Consider the following 7,177-nt stretch of genomic DNA (forward strand, 5'->3'; position numbering starts at 1 on the left):
CCGATGCTTCCAGAGATTACCTGGATAGTTGTGATGGTTCTCTTTTCAGGGAAAGAACACCGGATGAAGCTAAAATCTTGTTAAATAATATGTTGAAAAATGAAAATAATTGGGCGCCTCTTGAGCCAGCTCCTGCTCCAATTAATGATCCTATTCCTAAACCAACTCCGAAGGAGAGATGTGTTCTATATCTCAGTCCTGAAGATATGCAAGAGGCAAAGAAATCTATGAAAGAAAAAGGTATTAAAGCTGAAGATGTTAAGAATTTACCTCCTATTGAAGAAATACATGGTCTCAATTTACCGCCTGATGAATAAATATATGATCTTAATCCTTTATTTATTGAAGAACCTCCAGACCTCGATAACCCGACATAGGTAGTAAAGGTAAATTCTCTCAATAGATATGATAAAGCTGAAATCCCTCCTGGTAAATTTGCTAGTCAATGCTTGGATGAGTTTGATAATTTTATGTTTAAGCAAGAAGACTTCAATGCTTATTTTGGTAGACAATTAAAACAAGATGCTGATATGATTAAATACTTGGGTGATTATATGGCTAATATTAGAGGTGAACTTAAACTTGTTAGCAAACATGCTTCTATGGTTACCACTCAAGTAGAACAAGTACTTAAACCTCAAAAAGAATTGCTCAATGAGATGAATAGTAAGAAAAATGATTATGCTGTTAAAGTGGCTACTAGAACTGGTAGAATGACTCAGGAACCTTTTTATCCTGAAGGCGACCCTAAGAGAATTGAGCAAGATTCTCAGAGAAATAAAATTGATGCACCTAGTTCTTCTAAAAAGAAGAAAAAGAAAAATGATAGAACTGTGCAAACTTCTAGTGAACCTATTGCTGAACCACCTGATAATCCAAATGATATCTCTATGTCTGATGCTGAAACAGAATCTGGTAATGAACATGAACCTAATGAAAATGTTAATGATGATGTTCATATTAATGCTCAACCCAGTAATGATACTGATATAGAAATTGAACCTGCTGTTGATCTTGATAACCCACAATCAAAGAATCAACGTTATGATAAGAAAGACTTTGTTGCTAGGAAACATGGTAAAGAAAGAGAACCTTGGGTTCAGAAACCCATGCCTTTTCCTCCCAAACCATCCAAGAAAAAGGATGATGAGGATTTTGAGCGCTTTGCTGAAATGATTAGACCTATATTTTTGCGTATGCGATTGACTGATATACTCAAAACAAATCCATATGCTAAGTACATGAAAGATATTATTACAAATAAAAGAAAGATACCTGAAGCTGAAATTTCCACCATGCTTGCTAATTATACTTTTGAGGGTGGAATACCAAAGAAACTTGGGGATCCAGGAGTACCTACTATACCATGCTCCTTTAAAAGAAACTATGTTAAAACTGCTTTATGTGATCTTGGAGCCAGTGTTAGTGTTATGCCTCTCTTTATATCGTAGACTTGATTTGAATAAGTTGACACCTACTGAAATATCTTCGCAAATGGCTGATAAATCAACTGCTATACCTGTCGGTATTTGTGAGGATGTGCCTGTTGCAGTTGCAAACGTTACTATTTTAACGGACTTTGTTATTCTTGATATTCCTGAGGACGATAGTATGTCTATTATTCTTGGAAGACCTTTTCTTAATACTGCAGGGGCTGTTATTGATTGCAACAAAGGCAATGTCACTTTTCATGTTAATGGTAATGAGCATACGGTACACTTTCCGAGGAAACAACCTCAAGTTCATAGTATCAATTCTATCAGAAAAATTATAGCGATTATATTTGGAGGTTTTGAATTTCCTCTTCCTACTGTCAAGAAGAAATATGATATACTTATTATTGGGGATGTGCATATCCCTGTTGAGGTAACCTAGTGTTATTAGAAATTTCTCCGGTTTCATGTTAATCGGAATGGGTTTGTTAACAATACTTGATCAACCTTGTTCGTGGATTCCTTTTGACGAGCACGAGATGGATGAAACTAGAAGCACAACTCTCTGTAACCTTTCTATACCTTCTGTTATTTAGTTGAAATACAGTAAAAATAAATAATTTTCTGTCTATTATCTGATTATCTGTGCAATATAAAAATACCTCGAAAATAAAAGTTCTCCAAATGCCCTGAAAATTAAATATGATTTTTATAGAATATTTGAGGATTTATTGAACAAAGAACACACCAGGGGGGCCAACCACCTTGCCACGAGGGTGGAGGGCGCGCCCCCTGCCTCGTGGGCCCACGGTTGCCCTCCTCCACTTATTCTTCTAGCCACACACTTCATCTTCCTCCCCCAAACACGAAAAACCAACTCAAACCCGAGTCCCAGCTCGTTTTGCTGCCATTTTCGATCTCCTTGCTCAAAGCACCTCTCACAAAACTGCTTGGGGAGATTGTTCCTTGGTATGTGACTCCTCCATTGGTCCAATTAGTTTTTGTTCTAGTGCTTTATTCATTGCAAATTTGTGTTGCTTAGGTGACCCTATTCTTGAGCTTGCATGTCAAATTTATATGGTCAAAAGTAGTTTTGATGCATGATATAGGCCCTAGGCACTTGTAGGAGTAGTTGCTATCAATATTATTGAGTTTGGTTTACTTTTATTTTGAAGGTACTAAAAAATTCAGAATTTTTCAGAGCAATAAATATGCTTAGGAAAATGTTCCAAGGTGGTTCTTCAAAGAAGCAAGGACCCAGGCTTGCAATGCGTGATGCTGACGAAGAGCCACCAAGAAACGCTCCAGTGCGTCCTTGTGAGTGGCCTTCTGAAAATTTTATGGATCAAGTGGGAATTAAAGAAGAATTTAACGCATATTTGCGTAATGCCAATCTTGAGGACTTTGAGGCAGACAAATGCCGCCAGTATCATGAGCTCACAAGCTCTTTTGTGAGGAGGTTTGAGTATTCATCTTCACGTAATTCTCCTTCAGTCATGTTTGATCTTTATGATAAATCTTATACCATGGACCTATAGAATTTCACTCTTGCTTGCAAACTTCCACAATGGGGTAGTGTTAGGGATCCCCCTAAATCTGAATTTAGAAACTTTCTTGCTAGTATAACTGTAGGGGAATCCAGAGATATAACGCAAGCTACCATAGGGAGCATTCACTTTCCTGCTATACATTATTTTGCTCTCTTCATAGGTAGGTGCATAAATTCTAAGGATGAAGCATGTCACATGTGTGTCCCTGACCTTAGCATTCTCAGGAGTGCTGTGTCAGGAGACCAATCTTATCATATGGCAGCCATTGTAGCCCGTAGGTTGCATCTTAATAGACATGATGGAGATTTCTTTGGAGGAATTTATGCAACCCGCTTAGCCAAATTTCTTGAGATAGACGTTCGTGAAGGAGACCTGGAGTTGCCTCCTGCTTATTTAGATTTTGATTCTATGGTTTCCCACCATTTTGTCGAGAGGAACGAATCACCTCTCCAGTACCGACTAATCTTTGACAGACGTCGTGCTGTCCATATTACTCTCCCTACTCCTGCTTTCTTTGATTATCCGGCAAGAGGAGGATATACTATTACCAGAGAGGAGGCAGATGAGTACGAGAGGAGAGCGGAGGCCGCTCGTCGCCACGCTGCAACTCAGGAGGTGATAGCCGCTGCATCTCAGTACGACCCCAACTATTATTATGGATATCAGCCAGGCCAGCCGTGGCCATAGACCAACTTAGGCCAAAATCCTAAGCTTCGGGGAGTACGTATTTCTCACCGACATTACATTTATGTTCACACACAATCATTGCCAGATGTCGGTGCTCATACTTTTTCATTGTATCATCCATGCTAGTTTATTTTCTTTTATGCTTTCTTCTTGTGTGTTTGATAAACCTTAAGAGAAAACCAAAAACATTAGTTTTAGCTTTTAATTAATTTACTTTCCATGTTGTAGTAGTAATTAAAAAGAAAACCCAAAAATATTTCATGTTCTTATTTGTCTTGTTGGGAGCTTTCCCGTGTAAATAGTTTTATTTCTTTTCTTTCTTTGGGGTCAGTAGGAGAAGACCTTGATTAAACTGTTGAAGTGGCTCTTATATGCATTATTGTTTATCTGACGAAAGAGCCCATATTGCCTTGTGTTCTCCTGTTTATTGAATGCTCGCAGATTCCAGCTTAGTCCAATGCATGTGCACTCTTATTATTATTCACATCATTCGGTCGTGCAAGTGAAAGGCAATTATGATGATATATGATGGACTGACTGAGATGAGAAAAGCTGGTACAAACTCGACCTCTTTTGTTTTTGTAAATATGATGAGTTCACCATTCTTGATTCAGCTTGTTATGAATAAACATGTTTGCAATGACAATTAGAGATCATAGTTGCTTATGCCATGCTTGATTAGCTATGAGTTATAATGGTTTACCTTCCGTGCCAACATGCTATTAAAATGGTTATGATGTGGTATGATAGGGTGGTATCCTCCTCTGAATGATTTAAGTGACTTGACTTGGCACATGTTCACACATGTAGTTGAAACAAATCAACATAGCCATCACGATATTTATGTTCATGGTGGATTATATCCTACTCATGCTTGCATCCAATGTTTATTAATTTTAATGCATGTACATGGCTGTTGTCGCTCTCTAGTTGGTCGCTTCCCAGTCTTTTGCTAGCCTTCACCTGTACTAAGCGGGAATACTGCTTGTGCATCCAAACTCCTTAAACCCCAAAGATATTCCACATGAGTCCACTATACCTTCCTATATGCGGTATCTACCTATCGTTCCAAGTAAATTTGTATGTTCCATACTCTAAACCTTCAAATAATCATTCTGTTTTGTATGCTCGAATAGCTCATGTATCAACCAGGGATGTTTGTATCTTCCATGTTAGGCGGGTTATTCTCAAGAGGAGTGGACTCCGCTCCTCATTCACGAGATAAAGGGCTGGTCACCGGGATGCCCAGTCCCATGCTTTATGCAAACTAAATCAAAATAATTGCAAACAAAACTCCCCCTGGGACCTGATGTATGTTGGAGGCACTCGTTGTTTCGAGCAAGCCATGGATTGATGTTTGTTGGTGGAGGGGGAGTATAAACTTTACCATTCTGTTTGGGAACCGCCTATAATGTGTGTAGCATGGAAGATATCGCCATCTCTCGGTTGTTATGTTGACAATGAAAGTATACCACTCACAATATTATTCACCTCTATTTTAAAACCGAGCTCTAGCACCTCTACAAATCCCTGCTTCCCTCTGCGAAGGGCCTATCTATTTACTTTTATGTTGAGTCATCACCCTCTTATTAAAAAGCACTAGCTGGAGAGAGCAGCTGTCATTTGCATTCATTACTGTTAATTTATATTGGGTGTGACTATGATTGGATCTCTTTTACCATGAATTACAATGTCTAGTCAGTCCTTGAGCTTTAAAGGTGCTCTGCATTTATGTTTTGCGGTCTCAGAAAGGGCTAGCGAGATACCATCTTGTTATATCATATTATGATTGTTTTGAGAAAGTGTTGTCATCCGAGATTTATTATTATGGCTTGCTAGTTGATTATGTTATTGATATGAGTAATCATGAGACTTGAGAATTATTGCAAATGTGGTTAGTTATAACCTTTGCTGAAAACTTGAATGCTAGCTTGACATATTTACAACAACAAGAGCAAACAGAGTTTGTAAAAGTTTTTATTTATTTCTTTCAGTTTGTCAACTGAATTGCTTGAGGACAAGCAAGGGTTTAAGCTTGGGGGAGTTGATACGTCTCCAACGTATCTACTTTTCCGAACACTTTTGCCCTTGTTTTGGACTCTAACTTGTATGATTTGAATGGAACTAACCCGGACTGACGCTGTTTTCAGCAGAATTGCCATGATGTTGTTTTATGTGCAGAAAACAAAAGTTCTCGGAATGACCTAAAACTCCACAGGATATCTTACAATAAGTAATAAAAAATCCTCGCCAAAGATGAAGACCAGGGGGCCCACACCCTTCTCGTGGGCCCCCTAGGGCGCGCCCCCTACCTCGTGGGCCCCCTGGGGACCCCCCCCGACTCCAACTCCAACTCTATATAACTGCTTTCGAGGAGAAAAAAATAAGAGAGAAGAAATCATCGCATTTTACGACACGGAGCCGCGGCCAAGCCCGAAAACCTCTCAGGAGGGCTGATCTGGAGTCCGTTTGGGGCTCCGGAGAGGGGGATTCATCACCGTCGTCATCATCAACCATCCTCCATCACCAATTTCATGATGCTCACCGCTGTGCGTGAGTAATTCCATTGTATGCTTGCTGGACGGTGATGGGTCGGATGAGATTCACCATGTAATCGAGTTAGTTTTGTTAGGGTTTGATCCCTAGTATCCACTATGTTCTGAGATTGATGTTGCTATGACTTTGGTATGCTTAATGCTTGTCACTAGGGCCCGAGTGCCATGATTTCAGATCTGAACCTATTATGTTTTCATCAATATATGAGAGTTCTAGATCCTATCTTGCAAGTCTATAGTCACCTATTATGTGTTATGATCCATTAACACCGAAGTGCCGATAATCGGGATACTTACCGGTAATGACCGTAGTTTGAGGAGTTCATGTATTCACTATGTGCTAATGCTTTGTTCCAGTTCTCTATTAAAAGGAGGCCTTAATATCCCTTAGTTTCCATTAGGACCCCGCTGCCATGGGAGGGTAGGACAAAAGATGCCATGCAAGTTCTTTTCCATAAGCACGTATGACTATATTCGGAATACATGCCTACATTACATTGACGAATTGGGGCTAGTTCTGTGTCACCCTATGTTATGACTATTACATGATGAACCGCATCTGGCATAATTATCCATCATTGATCCGATGCCTGTGAGCTTTCCATATACTGGTTTACGCTTATTTACTTTCCCGTTGCTATTGTTACAATCGCTAGAAAATACCAAAAACATTACTTTGCTTTCATTACTCTTTTGTTACCATTACCATCACTATCATATTACTTTGCTACTAAACACTTTGCTGCAGATACTAAGTTTCCAGGTGTGGTTGAATTGACAACTCAGCTGCTAATACTTGAGAATATTCTTTGGCTCCCCTTGTGTCGAATCAATAAATTTGGGTTGAATACTCTACCCTCGAAAGCCGTTGCGATCCCCTATACTTGTGGGTTATCAGCGGTATTGAAGTATTTACTTCTTCTACCAGATCAAAAATCGTGGATTATGGGTC

This window comes from Triticum urartu, chromosome 3A (genome assembly GCF_056163025.1).
Source record: "Triticum urartu cultivar PI428250 chromosome 3A, HENAU_Tu73, whole genome shotgun sequence".
NCBI classification, from domain to species: domain Eukaryota; kingdom Viridiplantae; phylum Streptophyta; class Magnoliopsida; order Poales; family Poaceae; genus Triticum; species Triticum urartu.